This window comes from Triturus cristatus, chromosome 1_2 (assembly GCF_964204655.1).
Source record: "Triturus cristatus chromosome 1_2, aTriCri1.1, whole genome shotgun sequence".
In the NCBI taxonomy this organism is placed as follows: Eukaryota; Metazoa; Chordata; class Amphibia; order Caudata; family Salamandridae; genus Triturus; species Triturus cristatus.
The window spans coordinates 575,832,960-575,848,376 of NC_140580.1; the positions used below are offsets into that span (position 1 = coordinate 575,832,960).

The 15,417-nt window shown below is 43.8% G+C and overlaps 1 protein-coding gene across 1 annotated transcript in view; it reads right to left on the reverse strand.

Annotated features, from left to right (window-relative positions):
* Window positions 1-1,115, reverse strand: part of C1_2H10orf95 (chromosome 1_2 C10orf95 homolog) — a 60,690-nt gene extending 59,575 nt beyond the window's left edge. Inside the window, exon 1 of the mRNA XM_085606524.1 lies at window positions 982-1,115. The gene's annotated coding sequence lies outside the window, so the exon portion shown is untranslated. The remainder of the gene's footprint in view (window positions 1-981) is intronic.
* Window positions 1,116-15,417: the final 14,302 nt, after the last annotated feature.

Consider the following 15,417-nt stretch of genomic DNA (forward strand, 5'->3'; position numbering starts at 1 on the left):
GATATAGGTTATTGTTGGTCACTGGGATTAGCCTTGTGCTTTCAAGGAACCCATTCCATGCATTATTTGTGATAGGTTAAATAGAAGTTTGGCGTAAGTATAAGTGAGGGCTATGTGGTTTGTGCAAATGGCTGGTGAGATGAATAGACAGGCTGGAGGAGATTGCATACTGTTAGGCTGCACTGGAATGGCTGCAAAGTAGGAGAAGCTTTGATCTATGAAATGAGGAGCTAGCAATTTTCACAAATGTACTAATAAAATGTAAGACAAACATTCATACTGCTTAGAGTAGGCAATACTCTGCAAGAGGAGGCGTGAAAAGGATGGAAGGTGAGGAAAGGGTTATGCGAAAGAGAGAGAGGAAAGAGAAAAAACAGAAAGTTTTAAGTCAAGGACAATTTTCAAGCAGGGTTTTTGGTATGTGGTGGGGGAATGGTTTTTGAGGTAGCTTCCATCTGAGGATGTAAAAGGGTAGAGTGAATATACATTATTTGTATATTGTAGCATTTGCATAGCACGTACGGCCCCTATGTGGGACATTTAAGTGCTTATTCACATGGACAGCACACTGCGCCAAGCAGGTGTTTGGTTGGAAGTGTGTTGTCTTTGATTTGAGCATATGAGGGAAGTGTTTTCATGTCTGGTGTGATGACCACCATTCAATTTATGAGAGTGTTTGGATAAACACGTTGTTTCTTTTTTAGCGCCACTTTATTACAATTAACTACACTCCTTTATATTGCTCGTGTAAACATTTGTCCCTCACGTACAACACAACCCAGCAGACAGGTGGTAAAGCATACACCGACCCAGACAGGTGGTAAAGCATACACCGACCAAACACAACTGAGTGGGGTGCCTGAACTCAGCAGACTCCGCGCTGTTTGTTACTCCTGGGCCACGGAACCAAAATAGGCCGACGAAGTGAACTAGAAAGAGCGACGAAAAGCCAACCATAGAGATGAAATTGCCGACTGTTACCTTTTAATCCGGAAGTCGGGTCGTTTTGCTTTTGCAGATCAAATGTCAGTCCTTTAATTTAGGCGCAGAGCGAAAAATGACTTCATTCATATCCGTGTCAAACAAATTTCCCAGAAAAGAAGCAGTAAAAAAATAAGAAAGCTCCAGAGAAGAGACCGAGCGTCTCGCGCTGCCTACGAGAGCCCTTTGATGCCAGTAGCCGGGATTAAGTCTGCCCACACGCGGGCACTGCACCTCTTAACCGCCCTGCGCCACGCCTGGCTCCTCCCCGCTTATCTGCTGGACTTCATTCACCTGCCAACCCTCGACACGTCTAGGGAGATACGGTTACCAGGCGGAGGGAAACAGTCAAGGAAGCAAAGGGGAAAGGCGTGCCAACTTTGCCACCGAATAATAGAGGCCAGGCGCGCAACACCCATTGGACTCACAGGGCTTCAGCCCCCCCCCCGTCGTGTGTGGCTGCCCGGGAGGAGACTAGCTTCCCGGGCAAAAAAGCAGCCGCACCGAGCAATTCACAGGTCTTTAAAAGACCATTTGCATGTTAACGAGGCCTTGCTGTTTCACCCCTTCTAAGAGCCCCTGCAGCTCCACTCTGCCTATTGCTTCAAGTTCAGCCCCCCCCGAAATTTTTACTCAGCCCCCCCCCCCGAAATTTTTGCTCAGCCCCCCCCGAAATTTGACTCTAGGGCCGCCTCTGATAGAGGCTGTGGCTCCGAGTCAGAGAGCGACCCCTTATGATCGAGGCTAGTCTGCTTAAGAAAAATACTCTGGGAAACCACAAATTTGGGTTCAAGCTGCTGCAGTAGAAAGGGGGATACAGGCACGTGGGCGGAGCTATGACGAGTATATTCTGACACTCAAATAAAAAATAAACTTTAAAACTATGCTGCAAAGAAATTGGCAGCAAGGAGAAATGTGACCGTAAACCTGCTCTGACCTACACACTTTAGTAACACAGAAGCTCCGTTTTAGAATATCATAATGTGGTCAAGGCACTATTACAGATATCTTTGTGTCCAGCTATCTTCAGGGGATAAGCAAGATAACTCAGGTGGTAAATACACTACTTGCAGATATCTATTTTAGCCCAGTCGCAGTTTTGATGTAGCGTATAGCGTTAATGTACCTGCTGTAAAGCACATTATGTAACATGCAGATCTCATATTTGTATTTTAGGTAGGTAGGTAAGTGGGTCACTGCTTTTGACGCAGAGATCCTTGTGTTACTTGTAGTTCAGCAATGCATTGCTTCTAATATGGCACTGTGAGCTATGACCCTGCTTCAATGACCTGCCTGCCTACTGCAAGGTATGGGCTTATAATGTGTTTTCTCAAACTGTCCTTATTCGAAGGTTGCTTAAAAGCGTTCCTTTGGGTAGTAAAGACCTATTAGTACAGACAACCCCAAACACTGCATTACATTTTAAATCATGACTTTGTTTCTTCCCACATGCACTCTCAATATATAATGCTTACCAGAATGGGCGAAATGTGACACCTACACTTTGTAACCCTCTTGTTTTATGTTACGTTTACTGCCCGTTAATTTACACTCTTGTAAGATGTATTTCCTCTGTATAATGTGTGTGTGTGATGTAAAATATTCTGACACTCCAAAGTGGGATGAGTATTGCTATAAACAATAAAAAAATAAATCAGTAAGTAATATTTAAATCATTATTTGTGTAATTACTCATACAGACAGATACATCTGCTTACGGTGATAAATATCTCTGACATGCAGCGGTTGAACAACGTCAAAAAACGTGCCTCCAAATCATAGTTTCTCTTAAATATTTTTTAAATGAAAATAAGCTGTGTGCCTTTGATTCCCTCCATTCCATCTAGGTTATAGACTCCAGATATCGCCCAGCCAAGATGATAATGGTACAAAAGTAGGGCTGATGGCCCTTAGAGTCAGGCCTGTGTTTTGGGGCCTGCTGCAAACGAAAATAAGAAACCCCTTTCAGAAAGTCTGCTGGTTGCTGCTCTGAATGGAGAGTAGACAACATGCGGGTGCTACTGAATATACTGGTTTTGGCAATTTACACCAGGACTAATTCAGTATATTTCACTGGGTGCAGCCCACACCCAGCGAAATAATAGCATCCAGATGGACCTGGGTCTCCCTCATTTTCTGCACTGGGCGACTCGCATAGTAAAAAGCAGTCTCCTAGGCAGGTACCCTTCAGAGATCGGACAGTAGAGGCTGGGAATCAAAAACATTTACCCAGGAATCCATAGTTCAGCGGTAAGGGGGTGTTGACCAAACGGGTTAGGGGTCATAAAGAACAGAATTATGAGGAACAGAGTCATAAGAGTCAGGCAGCTTATACATTAGTTTTCAATAATTTTACCCTCAAAGAAAATAGGAACAGGGACCAATGTGATAGGCAGTTCTGCTTTGCCTAATTGGTTGGTAGGTAATAGATTGCACTTTAAGAAACGTTACAGGCAATGCCTCAAATGGGATGCAGAAGGTAGGTGTGTCTCTAAAAGGTGTGTTGCCAAAGAAGCGTAACTAGGAATCCTTCCTAATAGGCGCCGAGATTATGCCCCGGATCTGAAAATAGCATATAAAAATTCTCAGAAAATCTATCATGATCTGTGCAAATCCACGCGAGCTGCATACACTTGCAACACTATCAACACTGCTACTAATTGTCCAAAGACAATTTTTAGCTTAGTGAAAAATCTTGCTGGCGCTCAGACAATAGCAAAGCCTTTGCCTCTTGACAAGCAGTCATGTGATGATCTTGCAAATTTTTTCTCTGATAAAATAAAGCTTATCTTATCCACTCAGAAATAGCTAACTCCTTTCTGACTTGTTTGAAGTCCCTTTCAACTCCGGCTAATACCTCTCAGGAATATTTTAGTGCCCCCTCCAATCTGACCTCCTGGCCTCTTTTGGAATTGGAGTCTTTTATTTCTATTCTTGGTACAATTAAATCTGGTTCTCCAAATGACCCTTTACCTATTTCCATCATGAAACAACTGGATCCTGTCCATCTCCAAGTTATTATGGAAGTTCTCAATTCTTCCTTAAAATCATCTATTGTTCCGCCGGTCTGGAAGCATTCTATGGTAGTTCCTTTGTTAAAAAAGCCTGCTGCCGATCCCAAAGTTCTGTCTAATTTTCGACCCATTTCTCTTATTTCTATCTTTTCTAAACTCTTGGAAAGGCATATCCACACTCATCTCGCAAAGTTCGTGGATACAAATAAGCTTCTCCACTCCTCACAGTCTGTTTTTCGTGTTGGTTTCTCGACTGAGACCACACTTTTAGGCGTTACAGAAAGACTGCGTTACTTATTGGATTCTGGTGATACAGTCGCGCTCATACTATTAGATCTGAGCGCGGCTTTTGACGCCATCTCTCACCCCATTCTGATTAGCACTCTTAAATCTTTTGGTATTTGCGGTTCGGCCTTGGAGTGGTTCTCCTCCTTCCTTACCGACCGCACTTTTCAAGTCTTTTCTGCGTCGGACAGTTCCAACGTCCTTCCTTCACCTTTCGGAGTTCCTCAGGGCTCTATTTTGAGCCCTTTGCTCTTCAATTTGTATGTCAGGCCTCTTGCGGACATTGCTGTTAACGCAGGACTTTCTCTTTTTACTTACGCCGATGACTCCCAAGTCATTTTTTCGCTCTCCAAATCAGATTCCTCTTCTTCCCTTTCTGCTCTCCAGACGGGCCTACGCCAAATTGCTGTTTGGATGAACAACAATTATCTAAAGCTAAACGCAAATAAAACGGAAGTCCTTATTCTGGGTAAGCAGAAGAATCTTTGGGGCACATGTCACTGGCCGAACGAGTTGGGTACTCTTCCTCGTCCAGTTGACCATGTTCTTAATTTGGGTTTCTACATTGATGACTCCTTGAAAATGCACCATCAAGCCATCAAAGTTGCAGGCACCTGTTTTACCATCTTGAAATGGTTGCGTAAAATTATTTGGATGCTGCCTAAAGACACCCAAAAAACCGTAGTCCATGCTCTTATTACGTCACGGGTGTACTACGGAAACGTTCTGTTTTTGGGTGCAAATAAGGCGGTATCCCGCAGGCTTCAACTTGTGCAAAACTCTGCTGCCCGACTCCTCTGTGGGGTTCCTAGATGCTCTTCTATCTCCCATCATCTCCGTGATCTGCACTGGCTTCGAATTGACAAGCGGATTGAGTTCAAAGCTCTGACCTTTATGTACAAAATCAAATGGGGCTTAGCACCTGACTATTTACAGACTCTTGTCTGTCCGTATGTTCCTACTCGTCATCTTCACTCTACCTCACTTAAAAAATTCCATGTTCCTAGGTTCAGACTTTCTACAATGGGAGGCAGATCCTTTTCCGTCTTGGGTCTCTCTCTTTGGAACTCAATTCCTCTTGCCCTACGTAGGGAGCCTTCGTATCCCCTCTTTCGTCGTTCACTGAAGACCTGGCTTTTTGTTCAATGATTTCTTCCCTTTTTCCAGTTTTTGCGTCTAGGCGCCGGGAAACCCTTGTTGGGTAGCTGTTGCGCCATATAAATTAAATAAATAAATAAATCCTTCCTAATAGTTGTGGCCGTTGTAATTAAAGGTGTGGTTTAAAACATGTTAACTGAAATGGTGTGCTGCACTCAACTTGCCCCTCACCAGTAGATTGATAACTTTTTCTGAGTTTCCTGTTATTGCATTCAGAAATATATAACAACAAACTAACACAAGCCAGATGTTTATTAGCAAATTTGAAGCTGCAAGGTGGGTGGTGACGTAGGGTAATGGTGCTCCTAGGCAGTACGCAGGTAGTGTACTCGTGTCTGTATTATGTGAGCGGTGCAAAAAGGGGTAAGGAGAACCACCCTTCTACCTTAATTGTGGCAAAACCACTAAGCAAAACAACAGCACAATCCCCTGCACACGCTGAACAGTATATATAGCACATAGGTAATACAGTAAGAGCAATCTTGATCCAAGGCTCGATCTCGTAACACAAATTGTTTATTCTTCACGTGGTCAACTTAAATAAAGTCGGCTAAGACTTTATTTCATTTGACCACGTGAAGAATAAGCAATTTGTGTTACGAGATTGAGCCTTGGATCAAGATTGCTCTTACTTTATTACCTATGTGTTATATACACTGTTCAGCGTGTGCAAGGGATTGTGTTGTTGTAATGTTTGTTACCAATATCAGATAAATGAAAAGAACAAGTATTTAGTTGTGAATAATTAGAACAGAAATTGTTTCAATTCTGAAAATATGAGACTGTGAATGAAACATTATTAATGTCTTTGGAAGGGGAGGTGATCTTTGTGGTGTCTCAATCACTCCCATTCTCCCCATCACACAGTTGTCCTCTGCAATATCTCTCTTTTAGACACATACACATTTTTTCCCCTGATATCTTTCTGAAATCCTTCATCTACATAGTCATCTCCTTCCTGTGCTTCACTGTCTTTACTGTCTATACCTCTGCAAGTACTACCTTGCATCTCCATTCCGCACCGCGCCCCTGCTCCCTCTCCTCACCTGTACACACAACATTAACCTACATGGATTTTTAGGTCTGGCTTGACAGTGCACATTTCACGTGGCCTTTTAACCTAAATCAATATTATTAGACAGTTATTTGCTTCCACACAAATACATATCTATCCCATGCTATGTAACTGTAATGCTTCACATTGCCATACAACATTCCTTTAGGGTCGGACCATTGGCATTGGAAATGCTTGTTTAATTAGCTGCCATAGTCTTCTCACTTTCTTTCTCATCATTAGGGTCATTTGATTGGCCTGGGAAGGCAGCTCTAAACCGTTTAATTGTTACCCTATGCATTTATGCAAACTGATTACTTGTGTATGAGAAGGTGTTCACCTTTGTGTCATTCTTTCAACGGAAACCACATGGACGGGCAGATCAGACAGAGCTACAACCTGAGGGGCACAGGAGCCAGCACACAAGCCAGCAGCGTTAATCAACCATTCATTCTGTTAGCAGCTCGACTGTCAGCACCCGTATTTGCTCAGGGCTCAGCTTCTCCCACTGAACCTTTCTGTAGACCCCTTAAACGCAGAAAAGTGGGCACTGTTTGCCTCTAAAGTCTTACAAGCTATATACACTGAAGGGGAACACTTAGCTTAGCCCTAACTCTCCCCTACTCCTGGGCCAGCAGGGTTACCACCTCCGCCCATACAGCAAATCTCTACACAGCTACCCTTACGGGTGGCTCATCTAACGGAGGTGTTAAAGGAGCCAGCCAATGTACAGGAAACAAACAGTTCTCTTTAACCAGTTCTGAATCTCCAATTATCACCAACAATAAGCATCTAGAATATTTGTTTGTTTGTTGATGTATTGTGACAACATGCACTAGATGACCCCTTTAATATTAATACAGGAAATCCTCCAATTCCCTGTTATAAAAGCTTTTCTTTAATTTCCTTATTATAGTCGAGTTGTCAATAGTCACCTGTAATAACAGAAAGACGTAGCTGTTCAACTGTAATACCTTATTACAGTTGAGTTATGGCACCATAATGCCCATTGTCAGCAACCAAGGTAAAAGGTAGACCCCAGAGCATCATTACAGCTGCATTTTAAACAATGAAAATGCAAAATGTATTTTTGACCTTATGACTGGTTTTCCCAGAACAAACAGTGATCACCAGAAAGGAGATATTTATGATAACATGTTTACTTTTATACATGCCATTGGTCTTCTCCTCTTTTACAACTTTTGCTTCTCTGAGTGTTTATAACACTCTCCTTTTTGGCAGTGAGGATGGAACACGTACCCATGCGTGCAATGCACAATGGATTCCTAGTCCATTGTGCATGGGACATGTGGGTTCATGTGACGTCACCGTTGCCAAAATGGCGACTATTATAAACATGCTGAATGTAGAAAACATAACATCTCACTGTATGTTTCTACTCATTCTGAGCTACAACACTTATTTAATCCTATTTACTTTAAATTGGTAATAGTCTTTTTGCAGCAAACATTTAGATGTGTTTAATTTTGCACTACAGATTCCTCTTTAATTCTTCATCTCTGCAGCCATACTATCTGTTTCATATGAATGAGCAAGACACCAAGGATTGGCCATATTTTATCGGGGCTAAAATACCCCTATCATATTTTAAAAGGATATTGCAAGTCAACTCAGAGTTCCTCCGTCTTCAGCCTCTATATCGTCACAGAATGCCTCAGTGACTTGCAATATCCTTAGAATGCCTATCCTTTCTACTCCCCTCCTTTTCCTGTGTGGCACTTCAGCACCCATATGAGACTCTTTCAGGCACACGTGAGACGGGGTTCTGTCTCCAGTATTCATTACAGTAGGACGTTTTCTTTTCTAGATTGGGGTGTAGGGGCTAGACACCTGTGTTTACGAGACTCTGGGCACTGGCCCGTCATTTATTGAGCCCTAACGTATGTTTTTATCTATTTTGGATGTATAACGTATACACTGTGGGCGGACGATATATTTGTGACAGCATTACATCAACTCGTCATGATTCTGCATCTTTGTCTACAAGTTTTTAACTCACAGGTTCAAATCCTATCCACTGGGATTCTGATATCAGACAAACGCGCACTCTATGTAGAGATTTCATTTATGACAATACATTTGCGAGAATGTGGTTATACAGGTGTGCATACTTTATTGAACCTCAGTGTATCTATGTTACAGGCAACAGAATTGATGTGTATTTTACATAAATTTGTCTTTTGTTCGAGTGGCTGTACACTGGATACCGATAAAGTTTTTGTTGAAACAACACTCAGTCATTACCTGCTTGGTTCTCGCATTAATTCGGCCTAGAAATAATCACGCTTGACCAATGAGATGTCATTTATACATGATGTGGGCTTTTTGAGTCGTATTGCAGAATCCATGCGCAACATTATGTTGTACTCGTTTTACTCTATGTGCCACTGCAAGTTGTCTGACATGTATTTTTCGTTTGGTCCTTCTTTACTTTCTATGTGACCTGATAAGTTGTCTCCTGATTGGGTGTAACCTTCACGTGATCAAGGTTCCCTGGAATCGAAACGAGTTGTGGAATAAATGGTGGATTAATCAATTTCACGGAGTTCTTGTATTTCTGAGAGCACGTTTACGAACAGTGGATTTGTGAAGATTAGGTGCCGGTGCCGGTGTGCTCCGCCGGCGTGCATGCCACTCTCTGAGGGGCCCAGACATATATATATATATATATATATATATATATATATATATATATATATATATATATACATACACACACACACACATATAATTCAGGTTTTATACTGATTATCACACTTGGGATCACTTCTTGACCCAGGGCCAGATGTACGACGTATTTTTGCATGCGCAAACCGGTTTGCAACCCGTTTATATATATTATATGTGTGTATATATATATTCACTTAAAAAACCATAGGTTTCACACATGTTATAGTTAGGAATTAGCATTTAAAAAGCCTTGCAAATTCACTTAAAAAACCATAGGTTTCACACATGTTATAGTTAGGTGGACATTTCACTCGTAAAAAACCAATGAAATTCACCCGTTATAGTTAGGTCAGATAACTATAACTCGCGCGCCCGCAATCCAGTGCTCATGACGTCACATATTTCATCACTCATGACATGGTCAGTGGCATCACTCATGACATCACTCATGACATCATCCTTGTGATAGAGTGGCGGTCGCGCGAGTTATAGTTATCTGACATAACTATAACGGGTGAATTTCATTGGTTTTTTACGAGTGAAATGTCCACCTAACTATAACATGTGTGAAACCTATGGTTTTTTAAGTGAAATTACAAGGTTTTTTAAATGCTAATTCCTAACTATAACGTGTGTGAAACCTATGGTTTTTTAAGTGAATTTGTACGGTTTTTTAAATGCTAAGTTATGTATGTTTTTGTGGGGGGGTTTTTAAGGTTTTTTTACCGTGCGCGCACCGTGCGCGCAGCCCGCGATTTAAAAAAAAAAAAAAATGTTTTTTCACCCTTTGGGGTCCTTTAGGGACCCCCTGACAAAGGCTAGGGGGTCAGGAACTCTCTACCCTGCCCCCTTTTCACGTTCGCCACCTCTCTTTTTCACTCTCGCACCCACAACAAACAAAATGGCGGCCGACACTTCCTGATTTCGACCGATTCGAACGTTGACTGACATGTAACCACCAATCAGAATTACGCTCGCGCACGTTAGGGTGCGCGCACGGTGCGCGGCTATAGATATGTATGTGCTTTTAAATGCAATTTTCTCAGGAACTACTGAACAGATTGACTCCATATATGCAAAAGGCACTTCCCTGACCTGAGGACCACCTCTCTGCCAAATTTCAAGTAATTCTGTTCAGCCGTTCGGGCTGTACCTTCGACTAAAGGTCCTATGGGAAAATGCATGGGGAAAACGCGTTTTGGGACCCCCCTTTTTTCTCGGCCCCCGCTTGACTTTCAGGGTAGGAGCTGAGCGGAGCGCCCCATTAGTTTTGAAAATTTCGCGAGGATTCGTCAACCGGCGCCAAAGTTATTCAAAATAGAATTTTCAGATTTCCTATGGAAACACGGTTCTAACTATAATTATCTACTGGCGACCGCCAGTAGATAATATATATCAAAAGAAAATCCTAGGGCTGGTCCAGTAACACCGGCGCAACACCAAGGCACAGACTCCACAAGCGAAGATGAATCAAGTGTCTTTATTCCACCATAAAGATATCCAAAAGTGACGCGTTTCGGCGGCCAGACATGCGGCCTTGTTCCAATATACACACATATACATAAACACACATATAATTCAGGTTTTATGTTGATTATCACACTTGGGATCACTTCTTGACCCAGGGCCAGATGTACAACGTAGTTTTGCATGCGCAAATGGGTTTGCGGCCCATTTGCACATGCAAAAATACCTAAGGGCCATGTACAAACCCTAATTAGCGAGTCACAATTTATTTGCGACTCACTAATTAGGATTTGCGACTCGGTATTAGGAAGGGGCATTTTAAGGGCGTCCCTTCCTAATAGCGAGTCTGAGCCCAATGTATGACTGTTCTGCGACCGCAATTGCGGTCGCAAAACAGTCGCAATTTACCACCTACTTCAAGTAGGTGGTAAAGCATTCGCAAACAGGAAGGGGACCCTTTCCCCTTTGGGAATGCATGGGAACATATTTTTTAAGGGCATGCAGTGGTCCCAGGGAAATGAAACAAATTATTATTATTATTTTTTTTTAAATGCATCCCGTTTTCCTTTAAGGAAAACGGGCCGCATATAAAATAAAAACCTACTTTATTTAAAAGCAGTCCCAGACATGGAGGTCTGCTGAGCCCAGCAGGCCACTATCCCTGGGAGGGCCAGCCATTCCCAATGGGCTCGCAAATTGCGAGTGGCTCATTAATATTCATGAGCCTTGCATTATGCAACCTCATTGGGAATCGCTAAGTGTTTCTGACACTGTTGTACATTTGCTTTTGCGACTCGCAACTTTTTGCATTTTTCGAGTCGCAAAAGCAAATGGTCATACATCTGGCCCGAAGAGTGGCTCAGATTCAAAGACTTTATGATGCTGGTTCAGCTCTTTACGGTTATGAGTATTAGCAGATCCTCAGTGCAAACATACGGCTTCTCCACTGCGCCTTGCACCACTACAGTACCACAGAGAGTCAGCCAATGACTTGTCCAGACCTGGCTGACCCCTTCACAGCATTAGCCCAACATTTCCTGGATTTACTCTACACTGTGGCTTGCTTCATCCGCTTCCTGGTCCTAGTACATTCCATCTTCTTACTTCTTTAGGAGCTGTATATTTTATTTTCAAACCTTTATAATCGACCAAATCCCTCTAGTTCATTGTGGTTAAAAAACATTAAATGTGCAATTTAATATTTATTTATTTTAACAGTTTTATATCGTAGAAACACGACCTATATTTGTGAAAGAGCATTATTATGAGAGCTGCAATTATTACAGTGCAAATTACGGCAGTTACAAACATCAAAAATACCATGCAAACAGCAAATGCACTGCAAAGTGCAATATAAACGCGCAATGGTATACATAATATAACAGGGCAATAACAGTACAACTTTATGTAACTTGAGATTCAAAGAGAAATTCATTCAGGTGGGTCAATCACAGGAAGAGGCTGTCACAATGAAGGAGGTCAGGGGAGAGTAGCTGTGGGAAGAAGGGGAAGAGGTAACAAGAGGGGGAGGACACAAATGAGAGTGGAGTCTGGGGCCCATAATATCAGCTGAAATGTGTGCCATGGCCACCCCATACCATTTAAATAGCTCGTACTGTGTTAACCATTGCACACTCAGTTAAGCAAAGCCTGTAATGTTACAGGCCGAGGGGTGTTACTTTCAGCAACTGCCCCCAGCCTCAAAATGATAATGGTTCTGCCCATGGGTAATGCAACCGCAGTAAAAAAAGTATCGGGCGGGTCGGAGTTCGGAAGCTATGCCCCAGACGCAATTCTGTTGTGCGGGCTCTTTATTCTGGAGGGTCTCCTCCTGGCGCGCTGTGTCCATATATCGCCTAGCTACGCGGTCGCACCCTAGGACACAACAGGGCCCACAGATTCATCGAGTATGTTCATTAAATGTAATAGTAAACTTATGTGCAGCCAGGGACCCTTTCATAGACCTGAGAGGCACAGACTCTCCCTCACTGGGTGCCTTATGCCTCTTAACAGGGGGATGCTCAGTGTCACATTGAGGTAACACTTGAACCCCATCACAGTCTGAAATTTTCTGCAGTTGCCACAAAGTTGTCAATGGGGAGTGTGAACACAAACAGTGCTGGTTTATCTGCTGTAATGTGGCCATGGACATCAATTAGGAGTCACTACAGTGACCCCTAAGCCACCCGTTGCGACCCCTGCCACCTTCTTTGCGACCCCTGGTTGTTTTTCAGCCTTGACAAGCGCTCTGGTGGCATAAAATCAGCTGCAGTGTGAGCAGCGCTTGATTGCACTGCTGTGCTGAAGCTCTGCCTGCAGAGACATCATGATTGTGTGCAAGCTGAGCCTGCTGGGGGGGAAAGAAATCATCTCACTCGTTGCTATGGTGAACCCAGGCTAGCGGGCGTAGTCCTTGATTTGATATATTGTATGTAACTTCTGTGGGCCTTGGCAGGAAGCTGAGTGAATGAGCATGAAGCACGCTCAGCATGGCTCGGCATGATTGGACAGTGAGTAACTACACGTGGTGCAGCTAGCAGAACGTGTGTGTAAGTGCAAGCGCGCACCTGCTGCACCCTACCCTAGCTGAGGACATGGTACCTGGTGCGGTATGTGTGCCTGCTGTGGGCCGGGTCCAGGAAGCTGAGCGAATGAGCACGAAGCACGCTCAGCATGGCTCAGCATGATTGGACAGTGACTAACTACATGTGGTGCAGCTAGCAGCACGTGTGTGTAAGTGCAAGCGCGCACCTGCTGCACCCTACCCTAGCTGAGGTTATGGTACCTGGTGCAGTATGTTTACCTGCTGTGGGCGTGGGCCAGGAAACTGAGCGAATGACCACGAAGCATGCTCAGCATGATTGGACAGTGACTAACTACACGTGGTGCATCTAGCAGAATGTGTGTGTAAGTTCAAGCGCGCACCTGCTGTACCCTACCCTAGTTGAGGACATGGTACCTGGTGCAGTATGTGTACTATTGTATTTGGGACTGCTGACCGGGTCCCAGGACCGTCAATCTGGTAGTGCAAAAGCCCCACCAATGATGATGACCCAGGCAAAAATTATTGCCAGTCCCAGCGTGGCAGTAAAAGCCGTGCTGATACGGCCTCGAAGTCAGAGTCGAGTTGGACTCGTGCCCACTGTGTGGGTACTGGGTGTCAAGACTCTAGAGTGACTGACTGGAATCAAGGATCAATGAGTGGATGGATGGATGGACTGAGTGAAAGGGTGGATGGATGTGTGAATGGGTGGATGGATGGATGAGTGAGAGGATGGATGAGTGAAGGAATGGATGGATGAGTGAAAGGGAGGGTACATAAATGGCTGGATGAAAGGATGGATGGATGAGTGAAAGGGTGAATGGATGGACGAATAAGTGGAAGTGTAAATGGTTGGATGAGTGAGTGAAAGGATGGATGAGTGAAAGGGTGAATGGATGGGTGAGTTGATGGATGGATGGGTCGAAGGGTGGATGGATGAGTGAAAGGATAGATGGCTGAGTGAAAGGATGGATGGATGAAGTGGATGGATGAATGAAAGGTGGGTGGATGAGCGAAAAGGATGGATGGATAACTGAAAAGATGGATGGATCGATGTATGATGAAAGGGGGTGGATAAGTGAAAGGATGAATGACTGTGTGAAAGGATGGATATGTGTGATGGATAGGTTTAAAGATAGATGGAGAGGTTTGGATATGAATGGATGGGTGGACTGATGGACAGAATGGTGATAGACTGAATGTTGGGTGAAAGATTGAGTAGATGACAGAATGTAAAGATGAAGTGGTGGATATCAGTGGGTGGTTGGAAGGATGAAAAGATGAATGGATAGATGCCTGGATGGCAGAGATAAGTCAGCTCTTACGGGGAGGGTTACATTGACTTGCTTCGCTCGCTTGGTGCCATGGGAGCTTTGGTTTCAAAGTGGGGGCTATTTTATTTTTCTGGCTACTCCCTTGGCTGTGAGAGGAGGAAGGAAAGCTCATGAATGAAGAAAAAAGCACCTGAAACTTCCTACGATCTAACAGCATAGAAGTAGCATGCATTACATGGACGTCAATTAGAAGTTGCTAGGGGTCGCAACCCCCCTAAGCCACCAGTTACGACTCCTGCCACCTTACTTGCGACCTCTGGCTTTAAATCACTCAGCCAGTGTGAGCAGCGCGTGGTGGCACTGCTAAAGGAGGCTCTGAGTGAATGCATCAGGATTGCAGATTGCCTGCAAGCTGGCTGGGCCCACTGGCTCATCCTCTCTATCGTTGCTATGGTGTCCCCGGGCCGTCTTAGACTTCTTGATACATGCGATGCGTATGTATCTGCTGCGCTGCTTGCCTGGGCCTCGCCTCAGTCACTTACAGGGCCATCAATCTAGTAGCGTGCAAAAGCGCTGCTACCAATGACGAACCTGCCAAGATTTATTGGCCAGCCCCCCACAGGTCTCTCTCTTGGAGTCGGGTTCCTGTGATGGCGCGTGTCTCAGACTCCTGTGAGTGACCAACAGTGACCAAGTTACGGCTGGATATATAACCTCTGTGCACCTCTCTAATTACATAGGGCCGCCGTGTTTTCCCGTTATATGATATGCGAAATGATCGGTTAAAAAGCAATGTCCAAAGGTTGAATTGGTGCCTGTTTCCTTACATTGTAATCAGGGAAATTCCAGCTTTAATTTCCTACATTTGAAGAGGCATTTCACATTTGAAGCTTTCTGGGCCTCAAAACAAATGCAATGCAATGGATATGAAAAAGTGCACTCATACCATTG